The sequence below is a fragment of the Rana temporaria genome, chromosome 4 (genome assembly GCF_905171775.1).
Source record: "Rana temporaria chromosome 4, aRanTem1.1, whole genome shotgun sequence".
NCBI lineage: Eukaryota > Metazoa > Chordata > Amphibia > Anura > Ranidae > Rana > Rana temporaria.
Window position 1 is genome coordinate 276030345 of NC_053492.1, and position 19223 is coordinate 276049567.

Here is a 19223-nt window from a genome sequence, read left to right on the forward strand (position 1 = left end):
CTAAAGGATGCTTCTATAACTGTAAACTTGACTCTTTTTTCACCCTTGCTAGTCTTTCTAAAGACTCTCAGGGCTTCACCTTATCCCTTTAAGTTCACCAATTCAAGACGCTACATACTGTTTACCCTTTTGCCCTCCAGATTTTCATGCTCAACGTTTACTTTCAATTTTCTCTGTTTCAGTTGACTCACCAAGACTTTCTTTTACAAATTATAATCATAGTTTTAAGTTCTTTGCTTAACCCATTGCATGCATAGTGTTTATATATATATATATATATATATATATATATATATATATATATATATATATATATATATATATATATATATATATATATATATATATATATAATATATATTTTTATCCTGGATAATTTTTGTCCCAAGTAATGGACATAACTGTAAGGTCTTTTGGCATTCATAAGAAATTTTATGACCAAAGGTCTCATTCATTTACATTTTTTTCATTTATGACTTTGCTGACTGCTAGCCTATCGTTAGGAAGTTTTACCTTTCCTGGTAGATCCTTCTGTTATACCCTTATGGTTAACTGATCCAGTTTTCACCCCCCAAATCCCTTAATCACTCCCTTAGCACATCTTACTCCCATACCAGGAAACCCTGGGGTAGTCAAATGCCATTGTCTTATTTCCCATTTCCTCTGTTGCCCCCTTTTTAACTAATTATAGTTAACTTTAGCTTTAATAGTTTTCATTATAAGTCGTGTGGTTTACAGTTATGTACATTAATAAGAAGCTTTAATTTGAAGGCTCTCCTCCCATGACATGCTGGTAGGTTAATTGGCTTCTTCCTAAATTGGCCCTAGTATATGAATGTGAGTTAGGGACCTTAGATTGTAAGCTCCTTAATGGTAGGGACTAATTCGAATGTACATTGTATATGTAAAGCACTGCGTAAATTGACAGCGCTATATAAGTAACTAAATAATAATTATAATAATAATAATGTGTTTTTCTGTTGAATTACTTATTATTTTCTCTAACCATTTCTGTTTTATTTATTTTCCTCACTTCAAAACTCACCTCTATTCCCTTTCTCTCCTCTTCCTTCAAGTCCACCTGGATTGTATCAACTGACTCGAGCAGCCCGATTATAGATAAGTCTCTTTTATCTACTCAGCTACCATGGCACCACTAAACATTCTGTCCCTGAATGTACATGGACTCAACATCCCCCAAAAACGTACCAATGCCTTCCGCGCATTTCATGCCAGAAAGGCGCATATAGTTTGCCTAAAAGGGACGCATTTCACAAACTCTTCTACGCTTAAATTTATGTCCCACTTTTATCTGCAAACCTTTGCAGCTCCGGCTGCCTCTAGGCAACGTGGTACCCTCATAGCCTTTCACTGCTCTACTTCATTTACCCTCCAATCTCAAATTAAAGACCCAGAAGGATGCTACTTAATTCTCATAGGCCATATTATGGACACTGAAATTACTGTAGTTTCATACTACGCACCTAATAAGCAACCAAACCCGTTTATTTCACACCTACTACAGGTTGTAAATGACCACAAAACAGGAACATTTATACTTTGTGGAGATTCCAATCAGGTCCTCCTCCCATTTCTAGATAAATTGTCGTACAACCCACCCCACAATACATCTAAATGGTCTTTTTCCCAACTTCTTTCCAAATATAATTTAGTAGACACATGGAGAGAATGTAATCCCACAAAACGTAGATATTCATACTACTTTAACCCTCATAAAACATTCTCACGGATTGACCACACATTTCTAACTATTGGTATGATCCCTGAAATAATCACAGCAGAGACAATTCCCATCCCATGGTCCGACCATAATGCAGTTATCACTTCTATTAAATCAGCACTACCCAAAGGCCATGACCCTACTTGGAATCTCCCAGACATTTTGCTCAAGCACCCATCTTACTGTCAAGCCATTGAACAAGCCATAAAAGATTATCTCTTACTCAATACCAGCCCCGATATTAATACCCTAATGCCCTGTACACACGATAGGTTAGTCTGATGAAAACGGTCTGATGGATTTTTCCATCAGTTATCCGATAAAGCTGACTGATGATCAGTCGTACCTACACACCATCAGTTAAAAAAACGATCGTTCCCCCCCGTAAACACCTCATCTCCCTCACATTTCCTTACTGAGAATACATTCCCGTTCTCCATCATTAGACGACATCTTTACATTGTTCTTACATGTCCCTGCCATGTCAGGATGATCACACGACCTCATGGTCGTTTCCTTCCATTTTTTTATATACATGGCACGTCATAGATCAAGTAGGCATCCACCCTGACATGTTTTCTTCAAGTGTTGTACCATACGTCTTCCTTTGTTCATTGATCACTCGATTCCTGTTAAGTGGCGGCTGCGTCCGTGACTATGCTTATCTTTAACGCCTTGTCAATGCATTTTACCCTGTGTATTGTTATCATTCGTTACAATAAAATATTAAAACAAAATAAAAAAAAAACGATCGATTCAGAACGCGGTGACCTAAAACACAACGACGTGCTGAAAAAAACGTTCAATGCTTCCAAGCATGCATCGACTTGATTCTGAGCATGCGTGGATTTTTAACCGATGGACGTACCCACAGACGATCGTTTTTTTCTATAGGTTTTTTATCCATCAGATAATTTTAAAACAAGTTCCTATTTTTTTAACCTATGGATAAATAACCGATGGGGCCCACACACGATAGGTTTGGTCTGATTAAAACGGTCCATCAAGACCGTTTTCATCAGACTAACCTATCGTGTGTACGCAGCATAACACTTTGGGAAGCTCACAAGCCAGTAATATGTATTGTAATACAAAAATAATCAGCTATATTTAAACGTGAACGGAAAACCCTCTTTTGCAAACTGAAATCTGAGTTTAATGCCGCCTTTTTATCCCACCATGACAATCCATCACCACTATCAAAATCTCGCTTAGACAAATCTCGTGTTGCATATGACTTATTTCTGACCGAAGCAGTTGAAAAATCTTATAAACGTTCAAAACATAATTATTTTATGAATTCCAATAAATCGGGAACCTACCTAGCACGCACACTTAACTCTTTAAGCAAACCATTTAAACCAATTTGTTTAAAATTGTCAGAAGATGTTTTCACGAGTAACCCTATGAAAATAGTCCAGAGATTTCATTCCCACTTAACCTCGCTATATTCTTCACCCAGTAACTTCGATCCAAGTTTAGCAGACGCTTTCTTCTCTGACATTACCAGAACTCTCCCTTAACCAAAATAATGTCTTAGAAGGAAAAATTACACCAGAGGATGTCACCAATGTCATCAAAGACCTAAAGCTCAATAAAAGACCGGGTCCGGATGGATACTACACTTTATAGTATAGAACCTTCGCAGAAACGTTATCACCGATCTTAGCTATAGCCTATAACGTACTGCTGGAAGGAAAGTCCTTTAGGCAAGAAACATTAACAGCCATTGTTTGCATGATCTCCAAACTTCCCTTTATGTACAAATTACCGCCCAATCTCGCTTTTAAATCTAGATATCAAAATTCTAGCTAAAATCTTAGCCAACAGATTAAACACTATAATAGGGAAACCCATCCACAAAGATCAAGTAGGGTTTAATGCGTTTAAGGCAATAATGTCCGCCGGGCAGTATTACTAGCACAAATAGCTAAAGCTCGGCATATACCCTCCTGTTTTCTATCTCTTGATTTAAAAAAGGCTTTTGATTCCATATCATGGCCTTACCTACGTTATACATTACAAAAATGGGGCTTTGGTCCCCACTTTTTGACTTGGATCGAGGCACTCTATAACAAACCAATCACATACATCAAATATGCAGGTTACAAATCTAGTCCATTTAATATAGAAAGAGGAACTCGCCAGGGATGCCCACTTTCCCCGCTTTTATTCGCCCTTTTAGTGGAACCATTAGCCCAATGAATAAGTTCTGACCCAACAATCACAGGTATAGAAACTGCTGGATATCAACACAAATTATGTTTATTTGCAGATGACATACTACTATTTTTGTCGTCCCCACAAGTTTCAGGACCCAACCTCCTTCCCATCCTCAACAAATTTGGGATGATTTCAGGCCTGCTAATAAATCTTAAAAAATCCAGAGTCCTTGATTTATCCCTCTCCAAAGTAGAATTAGATTTGGTTAAACATTCACTCCCATTCATTTGGGCTGAGAGGTCATTTCCCTACTTGGGAATTCACCTAACAGCCTCCTATTCTGACCTTTTCACAGTAAATCACCCCCCACTTCTAAAACAAATTACAAAACGTATACAGCAATGGACACATCTCCTGATCTCATGGATTGGCAAAATTAATGCAATCAGAATGATGATTCTCCCAAAACTACTTTACTTATTTAGAGTTTTGCCAATCTCAATACCATCTTATTACCTTAGAATACTTCAAAAAAGGACAACAACCTTTGTGTGGGGCTCCACTAAACCCCATTATTCACTTCACACGTTACATTTACCAAAACTCAGAGCAGGCCTTGGCTTTCCGAACTTTGCAAATTATTATAGAGCTGCACACATTGCCAGCCTTTCTAAATATCATGCTACTCATGAAATACCCTTATGGGTTATAATAGAAGCCGCAGAATGTGACCCACTCTCCATCTCCAATCTCCAATTTGTTATGGCTCCTCCCCAAGGAACGCAAAACCTTGCGTAACTCCATCACCAAATATTTTCAATCTTTATGGGACAAACTCAAATTCAAACACCAACTACAATCTCCCCACAACCCTTAGGCCCCATACACATGAGAGGATTTATCCGCAGATACGGTCCAGCGGACCGTATCCGCGGATAAATCCTCTCGAGGATTTCAGAAGATTTCTATGCGATGGCGTGTACACACCATCGCATTGAAATCCGCGCTGAAATCCTCTGCCGATGACGTGTCGCGCCGTCGCCGCTATTATGACGCGGCGACGGGCGCGACGCTGTCATATAAGGAATTCCACGCATGCGTCAAATCATTACGACGCGTGCGGGGAATCCCTTTGGACGGATGGATCCGGTAAGTCTGTACAGACGAGCGGATCCATCCGTTGGAATGGATTCCAGCAGATGGATTTGTTGTGCATCTCAGCAAATATCCGATCTGCTGGAATCCATCCCAGAGGAGATTTCTCCGCGGAAACAGATCCGCTGGCGTGTACACACCATAGGATCTATCCGCAGAAACCCATTTGCTGGGATTTATCTGCGGATGGATTCTATCGTGTGTATGGGGCCTGATTATCATTCTCAAAAAAAAACCTTGTTCTACCCAGCATGGGTCTTTCCCAAATCATTTAAGGTTTGGACCTCTCTGAACATTACAGTAACCTGATATCTTCCTTCCTCACATTTCCTACCCTTCACGACACCTATAATTTACCAAATTCCAAACTCTTTAGATATCTCCAGATCAAAAATTTCTATGCACCATTACTAAGTACTACTACCCCCCCGTCACATACCACACACTTTGAATCAGCATGTCTGAAGGATCCCCACTCAAGGGGTTTGATATCTTCTTTATACTCCCAAATTTCAACTTACCCTGGTCTTGATAAACCCCCATATGTCCGTAAATGGGAGGAGGACCTGGATAGAACATTTGATATGGCTGACTGGTCTAAAATTTGGTCCGCAACAAAATCTTTCTCTTCAAATATCCTGGTGATAAAAACCAACTATAAGGTTTTAACTCGTTGGTACCTCGTCCCTTCCAAATTTACGCCAAACCAAACAGCGCAATGCTTTTAAGGCTGCCTTGACCCGGGCACCCACTTGCACATATGGTGGTCCTGCCCATTGGCACAGATATATTGGAAGAAAATATCTGGAGTTGCCTCCAGAATGTTTAATCTCAATGTGCTACCTGACCCAGCCACAGCCTTGCTCAATCTAAAACCGGACTGTATTACTTATAGACAATTTAAACTTCTTATCCAACTCCTCACGGCGGCTAAGCAAACAATCGCAAAGGCGTGGAGGACCCCCGACCTAGAGGTACCTGAGACTGAATCCAGACTAAACGTTTTCATGTCTCATGCCAAAATGCTACCAATAGAAAGAGATCAAATTCCAGCTTTTGAAAAAATCTGGAATCCTTGGATCAAATACCACTTATCATCACTCTGTGATAACACAGTTCTCATGCCATGGTAGCTGACAACCCAACTCAGATAAAAGTGATTTGCAATCCCAAACCCAAACTTTCAGAGCCTTGGTGCTACCCTCAGACAGGAAGCCATTCGATCTGAGCTAATCCAGTGGACTCCTGCACTTTCTTCTCTATTCTCCTCACTATTCTATTCTTCCTTTTCTTGTGTCTCCCTTTTTTTGTGTGTTTTATTCTTTTACTGAACAGTAATGAAGTATTATTCTATTTAACACATTTTAACAGCTCTGGTCCAAGCTAATACTCTATATGGTAGTATTATTTCAATCGTAGTTAATTATTCTTAGTTATATTAACTAATTTACTTTTTACTTTTCTGTAATGGTCAAATAACCTACCTAACAGTAGCTTCTAAGGCCCCGTACACACGACCGAACATGTCCGCTGAAACTGGTCCGCGGGCTCTTTTCAGCGGACAAGTTCGGTCGTGTGTAGGGCCTAGCGTACCATTTTCCAGCGTACATTTGTCCAGCAGACCGTTTCCCAGCAGACAAATATTTCTAGACTTGCTAAGAAACATGTCCGCTGGAAACCTGTCCATCGGACATGTTTGCTGGTTAGTACACAAAAGCAACGTACAAAAAACCTGCGCATGCTCAGACAATATGAGGGGACGGGAGCGCTCGCTCAGGTAAAACTCGCGTTTGTTTGGGATATGGCACATTCGTCATTTGAAAGATTTATTCTAGCAAGAGAACAATGAATAAAACGACGCAATAAACAACAGTTTATTGCGTAGTTTTCTTCATTGTTCTCTTGCTAGAATAAACCCGTTCTCTTGCTGATGCTATTTCAACTGAGTTGTCCCATACTGAAATGTGACATTTGTTGCTTGTGATGTAATATTTTGAAAATGTTTTCTAGCCCAGACGTGGCATTTTTTTTGTTGGTTCTCCACATGTATATATTAATATTATTTTTAGTTAATGTTCATCTTCTATTAATTTTTTTGGTGTTTCTAGTTATGTCACCATTTTGTTCATTTTGGTACTTGTTCTATTTTAGGTTTTGGTCAAGTTATTTTATTTATTAATTATTTTTGGTTATTTAAATTGTTTACCATGTTGGCACACCAAATGTCCCCCCCCCCCCAAGGAGTTTGTGTCCTTTGTAAATGACCCATTGTATTTGTTTTTAATGTTTGATGCCTAATAATCCCCACAGTATAACAAACAATAGACAAGGTTTGAAATTAAAGCAAAAAGCCATTTATTTTGGCAAATGCAAAAAATCAAAATAAACAGAACGGCAGCACTTGAACAGATAGCAAAATACATGCAGACTTGCATTTACAACATGATGAAGGATAAACTAGCAAACCTCACAGGAGGCACCAAAAAAAAATCAGAAGCAGCAGCACATAACCAAAGGAACCCAAGCTGTGGTAGTCCAAACAAGATGACTTTTGTGGGGAATCAAATGGAAGGCAGGGAATCACTGTCTCCTCTTCCTTCCAACCTTCCCTTAAGGTTGCCTTACAGCGGATCTTCCACAGACCCGTCCACGGCCCCTTGCAGGTGGGGATGATGTGGCAGCAGGAGGATGGTGTTCAGCAAGCCGGGCCGGGTCACATAGCCCAGTGTCTCTGGTCAGCAGGTCCCTCTCCATCCACCAAAGGACCTGATTGATCAGGCCCTTTGCCAGTCTCCTTTGCTCCTCCCCCCCTTGGTTTAGATCATGAGCCACTGAGGCACTGTAGGCCTCTGTGGGGTTGAGGGGGGCCCTCATGAGAGCACTGGCCTCCCTTATCATGCGGAGGCTCTCGTCCTCCACTTGCCTCAAGTGCCTCCTTCGGCCTGGTGGCCTCATCTGTAGGGGAGGAACCTGGCTGGTGGTGCTTAGCCTGGGCCTGGGGACCTGCTGTACGCCACTGGGCCCGGCCTCCGCCTGGCTGCCACTGACCCCTTCCGCCTGGCTGACATTGACCGGAGGATCTGCCACCTCCTGGCTGGTCTCTTCTTCCTGTGTCAAAAAAAGGGACATGTTTTAATATTTAGCCCAATCAATTCACACACATTTTCATGCTTGAGACTGTTTTTTTTTTGGTTAATTTTAACTTGAACAGACTCTCCTTCTGACCCCTGCAGTTGGCATCCCTGACACCTATTTGTCTGCCCACGACTTGTGTTATTTTTTCCCAGCTTGGCTTTTATTTTACAATATCAAGTCAATAACCCAACAATAATTAGTAGCCCAGAAATATTTGGGAAACTACTATACCTCATCATCAAAGAGTCGCAGATCTGCGTCTCTGTCAGCCAGGCCCTCTTCTTCAGACTCTGCTGGGCTGTGTGGATCTGGGGAAGTTCCGCTGTAAGGTAGCATGGAGGGAAGGCTGGAAGGAAGACTTGACATCGATTCCCTGCCGTCCAGTTGATCCCGCAAAAAAGCCATCTGTTTGAAATACCACAGCTTGGGCTCCTTTGGTTGTCTTGCTGCTGCTCCTGATTTTTTTTTTGGTGAGCTTTGTAAGCTCTTCTATATGTGCCCCTGAGGTTGGCAAGTTTATCCTTCACCATGTTGGCAGTGCATTCTGGCACCCATGTTTGCATGTAGGTTGCTAGCTGTTCAAGTGCTGCCGCTCGTAGGTCTTTGTGATGGTAATTAGCCTCCTTTGAATCCCACAGGATGGGCATGTCACGAAATGTATCCAGCAAGCGCTGGATATTGTCCTGTGCCTGTAGTAGGTCCATTCCTTGGCCAATTTAAGTTATATTAGTTTAGTCTAGATTAACAAAAGAAAAAGAAACAGAAAACACGATTTAAAAAAGGCTCAGCGTTGACATTGATAGAATATGTGACCCAAAATTTAGGACCTATATATAAATACAAACACAGTGTCTCCTGTTGCAAAAATGCTGGCCAGCTCTGCCCCATTGGTTGTACCAAACATTGATTTTATACATGCAGACCCTTTGGTTCCATTGCAGTAAATATGTGGAATCTAGAACCATACACAATTATTATTAATGAGAGCATTCATCAAGGCACTATTTCATGTGTAGATATCCTGCCCCTCAGCATTGATGACATAAAAGACACTTCCTAATGACCTCTGTCCAACCAACACAGAACAATACTTGGCCTGATCTGAATACACCATACAAAATTTTTAATGAGGTAGAGCATTGTTCCCATCTATATTTTGTGATGTGTCCAAAAGCATTTGGATACCAAAATACCATTGTGGTACCCAAGAGACATAATAGCGTTAAAAGGGTGCAACCAACAGACCAAACCCCCATCCCATGGCTCTCCATTTTCTAGGCCTCTGCTGATCCCATGTTGAAATTTCTTACCTTCCTCTCTCTAGCTCCTCGATTATCACGCTCTAATAATTACCGCGTAACCTACGTAATCACGTAGTTTGCCTTTTATACACTCCGCGTATGTATGAAACGCCGCCCTCGTCACCTTTGCCATGCCCCTAATGAATGTGAAACGGAAATATGGCGTTAACTGTGTAGGTTCTGTAATCGCTCTAATAGTCTCCGCGTAACCTACGTAAACACATTGTTTGCATTCTCTACACTCCGCGTATGCATGTATCGCCGCCCTCATCTCCGCCCATGACGGAACATTTCCTCTTTTCCACGCCCATAATCTCTGTGGGAAGGAAAAATGGCGATGTCACACGAGCGTGCACAAAGCTCTCAGGCCGCAAGTGAAGGGACAGAGGCAGGAACGTCCCGATCCAGGCCCAAACGATACAAAGCCACTAATATGGCGTTCAAAGAAATGGTGGAGTTAGTTTACATCATCTGAAAATTCAGAGGAAAAGTAAGTCCTTATTTGTTTGGGGGGGGGGCAATTGTCTTCGAGAATGTGTTGACATGTATATTTCGACATCTGCCTCCTTGGCCTGCTTGTACTTTTGAACACATGTTGAAATTGTATGTGTTTAACGAAAATACCTACCTTTTGCAAATATCGTTAATAGTAAACCGCGTAACATCACATCGTTTCTCAGAAATGCGAGGTTAGTCCAGGAACAACACACCTGGACATGGCTCACTGGCCAAAAACTTTGTTTGCAAACATTGTGTAAAAGCTAGTTCTGACAAATCAAATTGAGAGAATGTGAAAGGCAAACAGGATTCATTCTCAACAGTGATAATAAAGCAGATGTTTTCCCATCTGGAATGCAGAGCACCTGTGTCTCCACAATAAAAATGTTCATTTTTTTGTAGGGTCTCCGAGAAAGAAAGTTTAGGGGGGACATCCATGTGTGTCACTTAGCTAAAAAGGGGCAGGATCAGAGCTTGGCCTAGAAGTCTGCTAAAAATGTAGGTTTGGTGGAAGAAGACAAAAAAAGAAAATAAATAAAAGCCTCTTTTAAGCAATGTGTGCGATTTCTGCTCTCTGTGTGCTGATGAGTATACCTTTTGTTTTGTGTTATTTAGGGGAAAGAAGACGCCAGCATTTGGAGGAGGCAGAGAGGGCCAGACACGCCAGAAATCGCCCATCTCGGCATGTGGAGGAGGAGGAGGATGTGGAAGGAGAGGAGGAAGGAAGAGAGGAGGAAGGAAGAGAGGAGGAAGGAAGAGAGGAGGAAGGAAGAGAGGAGGAAGAAGTCATTTTGGATTTAGAATTTATGGAAGATGAAGGGGAAGTTGAGGAAGAAGAATTTGGCGATTTGGAAGAAGGTGGATTGATGGATGAAGCAGTTATGGAAGATGAAGGAGGAGTCGTGGAAGATGAGGGGGAAGTGGTTGAAGAAGGAGGAGTCGTGGAAGATGAGGGTGAAGTGGTGGAAGAAGGAGGAGTGATTGAAGATGGCAAAATTGTGGAGGTGGAAATGAGCAGACCATCAAGTCTGTGTCACCCCAGCTTTATAGGGCAAAACATATGTAGATAGGCCTGAAAAAAGTAAAAAAAAATTATTGGAAATTTTTTTTTTTTAGGGGATGAAGATGGTGTTGCACATTTTTCACGTGCAAGTGCTGCAATAATTATCCAGCAGGTTATGGAGTGCAGCACAGAGATGGACAATATGCGGCAAAGGATGTTTGTCATGGAACAGAATGTTAGAAATGTCATTTTGGAGTGCAGCACAGAGATGGACAATATGCGGCAAAGGATGATGGTCATAGAACAGAATTATAATTTGAAGATGCACACACAGTGTGCCAACATGTGCTATCTGCCATCACAGAATATCTATTGTCTGTGCTTTGTGGGTACAACCCCCTCCTCGATCCTCAAGTAGTTGAGAGGAAGGGTTTGCTCCCATAAAACCAAGACATTGATCACCCATGATGTCAGATAGCACATGTGGCCATTTGTCTGTTGAACAAATAAGATTTTGCGAATTGACACTGAATGTGTGCATCTTCAAATTTTGCCGTGTTCCAGTGTGAAAGCACACCATGACTGACTGCTGTTGTGAATAGAGAATTTTTTTTACTGTTGAAGTTCCATTGGTTGTACATTTTTACATTTTTACTTAAAAAAAATTTGAGAAAATCAACAACCCAAAAACCCCCAAAAAATAATAATATAGATATATATAATTATATATATAAAAAAAAACCTAAAAACAAATATATATTTTAATTATATATATAAAAAAAATAAAAACAAAAAGCTTTATTTTTCAGAAAAACACAAAAAAATATAAAAAAAATAAATTTATTTTTCAGAAAACCACAAAAATATAATATTTTTTTACTGTATATATATATATATATATATATATATATATATATATATATATATATATATATAAAATATATAATATTCATTATATATATATATATAAAACCCCCAAAAAACATATAAAAATTGGATATTTGATAACAAAAAATGAGAATTTTTTTAAGATAATCTATATTCTTGATAATCACTATAAAAAGTAAAAAAATGGGCAAAAATATAAAACTAAAAAAATATAGTGTTGACTCCAAATTCTAAAGACATGTTTTCATAATAAAATGCATACTTTTTTGGGGGGGGGGGGGTAATGAACAAGCTGAAAATAAAAAGCTTGACATCAAAATATGAAAAATGAGTGGCTTCTTATTTCTAGACTCAATACCCAGTTTGTAGATGAGTGAATAATGTGCAATTGTGGTTATTTACTAAAACGGGAGAACTAAATTTGTCACTAGAAGTGCACTAGTTAGTTGGAGAACCAGGAAAACAGATAAAATAAGAAAAAGCAATACTGACAAACAACTGTATAAAGTCCAATGGTCAAATTATTTATTAGTTATGTGAATATTTATTTCTTTTGGGGGTCGAATTAGAAAGAAATATGATCTGGCATAGCAATGGCCCCCCGACCCATGAAGTACTCAACATATTTGTCGCGTACCTCACGAGCAGATTGGGGGGCCAAGCCAGCGCGACCAGTGTCCAGCCCAGGAAGGGTATCTGAGGGTAGTCCTGCCTCAGCACCGATGTTGGGCAGGTACGCCTGGGAGTGCCTGCGTAGAAAGTTGTGCAAAATGCAGCAGGCAAAAACAATGGTGTTCAATTTATATTCCGCCAAGTGTATCGCTGTCAGGAACATGCGAAACCGGTTGGAGAGTATCCCAAAGGCATTCTCGACTACCCTCCGAGCCCTGGCCAACCGAAAATTGAACACCCTTCTCTCTGAGGTGAGGGTCCTCTGGGGAAAAGGCCGCATGAGGTGAGGTCCAAGCCTGAAAGCTTCGTCCGCTAGAAACACAAACGGAAGTCCTTCAACATTGTCTTCATCCGGTGGCAGTGCCAGACCACCAGCTTGGAGACGACTGTAGAATTCTGTCCGCGCGAACACTCCCCCATCAGACATCCGGCCGTTCTTCCCCACGTCCACATATAGAAACTCATACTGTGCCGACACCACCGCCATCAACACAATACTATGAAAACCTTTGTAGTTAAAATAGTAGGACCCCGAGTGGGGTGGCGGCACTATGCGGATGTGTTTCCCATCTATTGCTCCACCGCAGTTCGGAAAATCACAACGCTGGGCAAATTGGGAAGCCACAGTCTGCCATTCCTGTGGCGTGGAGGGAAGCTGTGGGGACAAACAAATAAAGATATTTAGTACTTTGGCACATAAACATTGCAAACATAATCCTACAAGCATCCTTGTGCAACTTCACAGTATTCAAATTGCATTTAAAAATTGTGCAGGGAGAATTTCGGGGCACAAATATATAGGCCCACTTAATTAAGAGACTCCACAGCCCTCGGATGGGGACAAAAACAGTTTTAAGGGGGGGGGGGGTTTAAACTGTAAAAAAAAAGTCAAGATAAAAATAGGCAAGGTGGGGTTGTCCCTAGGATAGCATGCTGGACAGGTTAATATTGGGTAAGGTACAAATATGCAGGTAGGCCAAGAAAAAGAACATGGAAAAGCTTATATCAACATGCATAGGGAGAAAAGGGAACGTTAAACACACAGCATATCTGGGAAATAAAAGAAAAAGTTATTTGCCCACATTATTAAAGACAGATTGTGAGGTTAAAATGAGGAAACTTACCTTAATATACTCCTCCTGCATAACTCTGATGATGGCAGAACACGTGTCCGGTATGATGACCCCAAGCGCCTGCGGAGAGATGCCTGTCGAGAACTTGAGGTCCTGCAGGCTCCTCCCAGTCGCCAGGTACCGCAACGTGGCAATAAGCCTCTGCTCGGCCGGGATGGCTTGGCGCATCACAGTGTCCTGCCTCGTGATATAGGGGGACAGAAGATCCAGCAGACGGTTGAATACGGGGTCCGTCATACGGAGAAAGTTCCTATAGTCATTAGGATTATTCTCCTGGATTTCCCTAAGCAGAGGCATATGAGAGAACTGGTCACGCTGGCGCAACCAATTTGTGGCCCAGGAACGCCTCCTCCCCCTGTTCCTGGCCAAACTACTGGAATAATGAGCATGTCCAGAAGCAATCCCATAACCAGCACCAATTCGCGAAAATTGACGCTGCTGCTCCATCATGGCTTCAAACCGGCCGGCTGGTCAGTCAAGAACACACTCCAACAGAAAGCACTCCCAAATCCAGCACTACCTGCAAAGAATGCGCGACAAACAGATACGAGCGGACAGGATGCAACTGCAAAGCAGAACGACTTGAAAGCCTGTACCCGATTGCCAACTACGATCCCGCAAGCACATGCACTGAACCCGAGAATACAACCTAGTAAAGCGCGGAGACCGAAAAGCGCGAATCGGCTCTAACCAAACCTTCACTAACATGAGCAAACCCGTAACTAGCAAAAGCGGGCGGTGACATTGACTTTGGGCTTTCCCTTTATAGTGACGTCGTACGTGGTTTACGTGCACGCGTTCTGGTCTGACGGGAATTTGGTCCGCTGGTGTGTACAAGCCAGCGGACCAAAAGACAAATCAGCCTTGTATGCCGGAAACTGCCCGTCGGACAGTTTCAAGCGGACATGTTCGGTCGTCTGTACAAGGCCTTAGTGGACCTTAAAATTCTACCATTTATGTTAAACATGGTTTGCTTACTGTTGTATTATTTATTACAACTGCTTGTATTTACTTGTTGATTCAATCAATAAAATATTTTGACAAGGAGTTTGGGCCAAACATTGGCTGTTCGAACCATTTGAGGACCGCCAGAATTTGCAGGGTGTCCGGCAGGTGTTCGCCCTGCCAAACGTCCTTTAAAGCCCTGTGTGCTGCACTGGTGCATTCTGCCCCCTGATTGTGCAAAGCTTTGCCCAATCAGGGTGCAGTAAAAGCTGGTTGTCAAGGAGCGAGCTGGGAAGTCGGCTGTGGCGTCCTTAACAACTGATGAGTCATCAGCTGTGAATGTGCTTTCATGCTGACTGAATAATAGAAAAAAAATAAAAATTAAAAACCATTTGCCTGAAATGGATTTTAAGGAGAACCCCACGCCAAAAAAAAACAGTGTGGGGATCCCCCCAAAATCCATACCTGACCCATATCTAAGTATGCAGCCTGGCAGGTCAGAAAGGGGGGGGGGCACCAAGCATCTCCCTGTTTGCAGTAAGTGGGCTTATCTCGATCTGGAAGTTCCCTTTAAGAATGGGGCCATCAGATTCCAGCCCCCCTCTATGTGAATGAGTATGGGGTACAAAGTACCCCTACCTATTCACCAAAAAAGTGTCAAAAAGCACTAAAAGAACAGAGACAGTTTTTGACAATTCCTTTATTAAAAAATACAGAACAGTGTCCCCTGATTTAAATCCATTGTCAATCCCACCGCCGCATTTAAAAAAGAAAAAAAATGCTCTGCACTCATTGGCAGCTGACCGCCAATTGCCTCCTCCGTTTTGGCAGTTCTTTTATGGGTGGCGACATTACCTGGTGGCTCCATCCCCTTGTGACATCACTGACCCAGCATGCACTGGTCCATGACATCACAAGGGCATGCACCAGTTCATGACGTCACAAGATGCACCACGTTACAGGCAGACTAAGGGGACCCCCAGGCACTATATTTAAAGGGGCTTTTTATTTTTATTGTTGCACTTTAAGCATAATTAAAATCATTGGTCCAATATGCCTCTGGTTTTGTTTTTTTGAATATTACTTTTGTTTTTGTTTTGGATGATGTGGTGAAGGGTTAGCCCCAAGTTTTTATTGCTTTATGGATTTCCACTGGTGATATTTAACAACCTGTTTCTCCATATGACCATTGTCACCAAGAAAGGAAGAAGAAATCTATTATTTTAGAATTGTCCTCAGACCAAAATGTAAGGGGAAATCTTCCAGTAGTGGCACCAGTTCCGGGGACAACTGTCTAAGAGGACAATTACTGTCAATTTGGGAGTTTTTCTTCAACTTCCTTTGTCTCTCTGGGATAGAAAGTGAAGTGAAGTAAAATTTGCTCAATGGTCCAGAAACAGCAAAAGTAAACTGTCTGTAGTTTTAACCCTTACCTACGCAATCAAAAAGAAAAAAAAATGGCTATAAATACTCTCTAATTTTTATTGCATACAGATTACCACAAACGTACTTGGCTGTTATATTTTCAAAAGAAGGCTGCACCGATGAGTCAGTTTGGTTAAAAAAAAAGCAAAAACAATTCCATGATATAAATCTATAATAAATCAAACATATACAGTAGAAACAATTTATCGTACACCATTGAGTGGGTTTCATATTTAAATCAGTATTCTAGGAGTAACTTTAAAGCTGAAAATAACTTAATACTGTGAAACAAAGAGATTTACACACTAGATAAACCTGTCTGTCTCAATCTCTTCAGCCTTTTGTCAAACTTCTTAAAACTTTTAATCCTGTGGTATGTTTCAGACCAGAGGAAATGTTAAAGAGTTTCAAGGCAAAAATAATGTTAACCTGAACATGCAGCTTTGTAAAATGCACAAACAGCCAGAATAAAACACAAAAGTTCATGTCTGTGTCAGTACTGGGATAAAAATAAATCCATAACATTTTATCAAATACAGTCTGAGCTTCTTGCAATGCTGAGTTCTAGTCTGAGCATAAAGCAAACAACCTTTTAATAGCCTTGTGCTCTTAAAGCCTATGGAAAATGATTCAAAGTGGACCTAGATTTGGATACATGCATGATAAGTAGGGATGAGCCTGAATGTACCTGAGTTAAATTCGAGACAGGCTCGCAGAACATAAGTACAGTTCTGAATCCTATTGAAAGTGTTATTAAAAGTTTGGTCAGAGACGATTCACGCTTTTCAGTTTTCGTGCTTTTACAGCGTGACAAATGTGCTATCGCCTTACGAACACTAGTTTTACCAGAACGAGCGCTCCCGTATCATAACTTGCTTCTGTGCAATGCGCCTTTTTTCCCCCTCGTTACAGCCTACACACGATCATTTTTCATGACGTGAAAAAAGACGAGAAAAAATAGAGCAGGTCTCGTAGAGAAAAATGCTCTGGAGCATACACACAACCATTTTTCACCACTAATTTAAAAAATGTCATTTTCTCTTCATGAAAAACGGTCGTGTGTATGCAGCATAATAGGCGAGGGATTTTCAAACAAGTGGTAATGGGAGGCAAACAACTGTTCTGAGGAACATCCAAAGCAAAAAAAAAAGATTTTTGAAATTCCATTTGGCAGGAAGCAGCAATTTTAATATTGAGCTTTAAGTGCAATGTTAAAAATGCAAAATTTCTTTACATAACATGCCTGGGGGGTGCCCTTATCCTGCCTGTGAAGTGGTGCATCTGTATGCAACCCACCACTACATTTAAAAAGAAAAAAGTGAAGCTTACATTTCCAGCAAATAAGAGCTACAGGCACTTTACTTCTGTTTGTAAACAAATGGCTGGGGAGTCCCTTTATCTATACCAGACCCTTATCTTAGATGAGGGTCTGATATACAGGTTAATGGGCGACCCCACAATAAAAGCGGGTCCCCCCTAAGAATTCATCTCCTACTGAATGAGTAAAAAGTCTGTCAATCAGACAAAAGCCCTAACCGCAAAAGTTTGGTCTGAACTTGTGATTGAACCAAACTTTAAGTTCATCCCCAGTGATAAATAATTTATAAGCAACAAGTTCTTAAATACCTCTCAAAGAGGTTACATTAACAATCCATCACAATGCCTTCTTTTTTTCTCCACAAACAGCTAATGCTACTTTTGTTTAGGTAATATCAAAAGTCATCATCTACTACTAAGTTCTTGGCTGTCTCACACAGCTTAGCCCCTGCGACCTTTCCATCTAAAAGCCCATCACAATCTCAATGAGGACAAACACCTGAAGCTTCTAAAGCCTCATACACACAATTGGACTTCCAACTGACTTTTTCGTGGATTTTGCTCCGAATGGGCATTGGCCTTAAACTTGGTATGCATACACACGGCAGGACTTTTTCAGCCAACAAACAGTGACGTAATAGACGTACTACGTGGTTTTTCTGCTCTTTTCCGCCACCCTTTGGTCAACTTCTGCTATTGTTGTCTGATATTTAGCATAGGTTCTGAGCATGCGTGCTTGTACTTTGGACTTTAGTCCAATGGACTTGTGTACACACAATTGGATTAGCTGACGTAGGACGTTTGTTGCCGGAAAGTTTGTCTGTTCTCACAGCGAACATTTGTCAGATAAAAAAGAGAAAACAAGCGAGTCTCCTGAACCCTACCAGGCCACATACCCTCAACATGGAGAGGTGCTTTGGGTTAGGAAGGTTTGCCCCCCTAAAGCACCTTGTCCCCATGTTGATGGGGACAAGGGCCTCTTCATCAACCCTTGCCAGTAGTTGTGGGGCTCTGCGGGTGGGGGCTTATCGGTATCTGGAAGATTCCTTTAACAAGGGGGACCCCAGATCCTGGCCTAACAGCTGATTATTTCGAACTTGTTAAGGAGCCTTTTCTTTTAGAAAAAAAAAGCGAAACCCATGCAAAAACACAGCACTTACATTTTTGGTGCAGGTCCATTAAAGTCTATTACACGCAAAACACAATCCGCTGCAGGAAAAAAGTTATTGACCCTTTACAAAAACACATTGGCTAAAAACGCATAGATGTGAACATGTCACATAGGATACCATGTTAAATGGACTGTAGTACGTTTCTGCAAAACTGCAGACTGCTTTCAAAAACGGTGCTGTTTTTTTTTTAAGAATGTACCTTTATAGGTATGCTGTTTAAGTATACAGTGACATGGTAGTTTTGCTAACTAAGGGCCAGATCCTCAAAAGGGATACGCCGGCGTATCTACTGATACGCCGTCGTATCCCTGTTTCTATCTTTGGAACTGATCCACAGAATCAGTTTCCAAGAGATAGACAGAAGATCTGGCATGTGTAAGAGACTTACACTGCCGGATCTTAGGATGCAGTACCGCATCCGCCGCTGGGGGCATTTTGAGTCGAAATGCTGCTTCGGGTATGCAAATTAGCACTTACGGAGATCCACGAAGCTTTTCTGCTTCGTTTTTTCTCCGTAAGTATTAGTTTGCCTGCGTAACTTTAGGGCTGCTTTTACAAAGTGTAAACTGTTTACACCTTGTAAAAGTAGACCCTTCTTACCCGCGACGCTGTTTTTTTTTTTTTTTTTTTTTCGCTGTATCTTTTTTTTCCCGACGCAACTTTTTTTACCCGGCG